This window comes from Herpailurus yagouaroundi, unplaced genomic scaffold, assembly GCF_014898765.1.
Source record: "Herpailurus yagouaroundi ecotype Mexico unplaced genomic scaffold, PumYag 39608, whole genome shotgun sequence".
NCBI lineage: Eukaryota > Metazoa > Chordata > Mammalia > Carnivora > Felidae > Herpailurus > Herpailurus yagouaroundi.
In genome coordinates, this window is record NW_024413013.1 from 1 (window position 1) to 4,500 (window position 4,500).

Below are 4,500 nucleotides of genomic sequence, written 5' to 3' on the forward strand. Positions count from 1 at the left end.
AAAAAAAAAAAGAGGTTAGAGTGGGAGAGAGCCAAAGCATAAGAGACTGTTGAGAACTGAGAGCAAACTGAGGGTTGATGGGAGGTGGGAGGGAGGAGAGGGTGGGTGATGGGTATTGAGGAGGGCACCTTTTGGGATGAGCACTGGGTGTTGTATGGAAACCAATTTGTCAATAAATTTCATGAAAAAAAAATAAAATATAAAGACATGCATCTAAAATGTGGGCAGGAAGGAGTAAAGAATGGGTTCAAACTTAAATAACCAAATTAATAGAGATGGTTATATGCAGAAGAGGTTATATACAAACCTAATGGTAACCATATATAAAAACCCACTAATAAATATGCAAAGGATAGAAATAAATTCAAATATATCACTAAAGAAAATCAGCAAAACATGAAAAAGGGAAAGACAAGGAAGAATCAGAGATTTCTTCAGAAACAATCGCCAAAAACTAATAAAATGGTAATAAATGCATGTCTATCAATAATTGTTCTGAATGTAAAACAAGATAAAAACAAGACCCATCTATATGCTGTCTACAAGAAACTCATTTCAGACCTAAAGACATGCATTAAAAGTGAGGGCATGGAGATTTTTTGCAACGGGTTTTCCACTAGAACACAGGTGTCATGAAAGCCACCGCTAAACCTAAACCAAAATTGGAAAGGAAAAGACTCATACCAACATCGTCGTCATTGTACACGTAGATTCAGGCAAGTCTACCACTACTGGTCATCTGATCTACAAATGTGGTGGGATCGACAAAAAAACTATCAAAAAATTTGAGAAGGAGGCTGATGAGATGGAAAGCGTTCCTTCAAGTATGCCTGGGTCTTGGTAAACTGAAAGCCAGACGTGAACGTGGTATCACCATTGATATCTCCCTGTGGAAATTCGAGACCAGCAAGTACTATGTGACCATCATTGATGCCCCAAGACACAGAGACTTTACAAAAAATATGATTACAGGCACATCTCAGGCTGACTGTGCTGTCCTGATCGTTGCTGCTGGTGTTGGTAAATTTGTTTTTTTTTAATTTTTTTTCAACGTTTATTTTATTTTTGGGACAGAGAGAGACAGAGCATGAACGGGGGAGGGGCAGAGAGAGAGGGAGACACAGAATCGGAAACAGGCTCCAGGCTCTGAGCCATCAGCCCAGAGCCCGATGTGGGGCTCGAACTCACGGACCGTGAGATCGTGACCTGGCTGAAGTCGGACGCTTAACCGACTGCGCCACCCAGGCGCCCCTAGTGTTGGTGAATTTGAAGTAGGTATCTCCAAGAATGGGCAGACCCGTGAGCATGCCCTTCTGGCTTACACACTGGGTGTAAAACAACTTATGGATTAACAAAATGGATTCCACTGAGCCACCCTACAGACAGAAGAGATACGAGGAAATCGTTAAGGAAGTCAGCACCTACATTTAGAAAATTGGCTAAAACCCCAACACAGTAGCATTTGTGCCAATTTCTGGTTGGAATAGTGACAACATGCTGGAGCCAAGTGCTAACATGCCTTGGTTCAAGGGATGGAAAGTCACCGTAAAGATGGCAATGCCAGTGGAACCACACTGCTTGAAGCTCTGGATTGCATTCTGCCATCTATTCGTCCAACTGACAAGCCCTTGCGTCTGCCCCTCCAGGATGTCTATAAAATTAGTGGTATTGGTATTGTCCCTGTGGGCTGAGTGGAGACCGGTGTTCTTAAGCCAGGCATGGAGGTCACTTTTGCTCCAGTCAATGTTATAACTGAAGTAAAGTCTGTTGAAAGGCACCATGAAGCTTTGAGTGAGGCTCTACCTGGGGACAATGTGGGCTTCAATGTCAAGAACGTATCTGTCAAAGATGTTAGTCGTGGCAATGTGGCTGGTGATGGCAAAAATGACCCACCAATGGAAGCAGCTGGCTTTACAGCTCAGATGATTATCCTGAACCATCCAGGCCAAATCAGTGCTGGATAGGCACCTGTGCTGGACTGTCACACAGCTCACATCTCCTGCAAGTTCGCTGAGCTGAAGGAGAAGATTGACCGTCATTCTGGAAAAAAGGTGGAAGATAGTCCCAAGTTCCAGAAATCTGGCGATGCTGCCATCATTGATATGGTTCCTGGCAAGCCCATGTGTGTTGAGAGCTTCTCTGACTACCCTCCACTGGGCCGTTTTGCTGTTTGTGACATGAGACAGACGGTTGCTGTGGGTGTCATCAAAGCAGTGGACAAGAAGGCAGCTGGAGCTGACCACTAAGGTCACCAAGTCTGTCGAGAAAGCTCAGAAGGCTAAATGAATATTATCCCCAATACCTGCCACCCCAGTCTTAATCACTGGTAGAAGAACAGTCTCAGAACTGTTTGTGTGAATTGGCAGTTTAAGTTTAATAGTAAAAGACTGGTTAATGATAATGCATCGTAAAACCTTCAGAAGGAAAGGAGAATGTTTTGTGGACCATTTGTTTTTGTGTGTGTGTGTGTGGCAGTTTTATTAGTTTTTAAAATCAGTACTTTTTAATGGAAACAACTTTGATCAAAAATCTGTCACAGAATTTTGAGACCCATTAAAGTAAAAGTTTAATGAGAAAAAAAAGTGAGGGTATGGAAAAATATTTATTATGCAAATGTATGTCAAAAGAAAGCTAAGGCAGCAATACTTATAACAAACTAAAGAGGTGTTTCTTAAATTCAAATTTTAGTTAATATACAATGCAATATTGGTTTCAGGAGTAGAATTGAGTGATTTATCACTTACATACAACACCCAGTGCTCATTCCAACCAGTGCCCTCCTTAATACCCATCACCCATCTAGCTCATCTCCCACCCATCAACCCCCTCCATCAACCCTCAGTTTGTTCTCTACTGTTAAGAGTCTCTTGTGTTTTGTTTCGCTCTTTTTTCCTCCCCCCATGTGTTTATCTGTCTTGTTTCCTAAATTCCACATATGAATGAAATCATATGGTATATGTCTTTCTCTGATTGACTTATTTCACTTAGTATATATACATAATACATTCTAGCTCCATTCACAAACTAAGCAGACTTTAAAAGACTGTAATAAGAGACCAAAAAAGACACAATATAATCATAAAGGGTACAATCCAACAAGAATATATAACAATTATAAATATTTACTCAGCCAACGTAGAAGTGATCAAATACATAAAACAGTTAATAACAAACATAAAGAAACTAATAAATAAGAATACAATAATAGTAAGGGACTTTAACATTCCACTTACATCAATATAGAAATCATCTAAACAGAATATGAACAAGGAAACAATCCATGGCTTTGAAAGACACATTAGAAAAGATGTACTTAACAGATGTATTCAGAACATTCCATCCTAAAACAGCAAATACACATTCTTTTCTTCTGCGCATGGAACATTCCCCAGAATAGATTGCATATTAGCCCACAAAAGAAGCCTCAAGAAATTCAAGAATATTGAAGTTATACCGTGACTCTCTTCTGACCACAACACTATGAAATTATAAGTCAACCACAAGAAAAAATTTAGAAAGACCACAAACACATGGAAGTTAAATAACATACTATTAAACAATGAATGGGTCAACAAAGATATATAAGAATAAATAAAATGAAATTTGAAATGAAAATAAAAACACAATGGTCCAAAACATCTGGAATGCAGTGAAAGTGGTTTTAGAAGGGAAGTATACAGTCATACAGGCTTTCCTCAAGAAGCAAGAAAAATCTCAAATAAACAACTAACCTTACACCTAACAGAGCTAGAAAAGGAACAACAAATAAAATCTGAAAGCAGCAGAAGGAAGTAAATAATAAAGATTAGAGCAGAAATTAATGCTATAGAAAATAAAAAAATAAAACAGATCAATGAAACCAGGAGCTGGTTCTTTGAAAAAATATAAAAAATAAATAAACCTCTAGCCAGACTTATGAAGAAAAAAAGAGAAAAGACTCAAATAAATAAAGTCACAAATGCAAGAGGAGAAATAACCAACATCACAGAAATACAAAATTATAAGAGAATATTATGAAAAACTATATGCCACCAAACGGGGCAACCTGGAAGAAATGGATAAATTCTTAGAAACATATAAGTTACCAAAAATGAAAGAGGAGAAACTAGTAAATTTGAACAGACTGATAACCAACAAAGAAATTAAGTTAGTAATCAAAAAACTCCCAACAGGGAGTGGTGGCTCAGTAGGTTAAGCATCTGACTTCAGCCCAGGTAATCTCATGGTTCATGGGTTTGAGCCTTGCATCAGTCTGTGCTGACAGCTCAGAGCCTGGAGCCTGCTTCAGATTCTGCATCTCCCTCTCCTTCTGTCCCTCCCCCACTTGTGCTCTGTCTCTCTCTCTGTCTCTCAAAAATAAACGTTAAAAAAATCTTCTCTAAAGATATAAAGAAATGGAAAAACATTCCATGCTCATGGATTGGAAGAATAAATATTGTCAAAATGTCAATACTACCCAAAGCTATCTACACATTCAATGCAATCCCAATCAAAATTGCA

At 38.7% G+C, this 4,500-nt stretch overlaps 1 pseudogene; it reads left to right on the plus strand.

The window, feature by feature from the left end:
* Positions 1–655: 655 nt before the first annotated feature.
* On the plus strand, positions 656–2,582 carry LOC121024050 (elongation factor 1-alpha 1-like; annotated as a pseudogene).
* Positions 2,583–4,500: the final 1,918 nt, after the last annotated feature.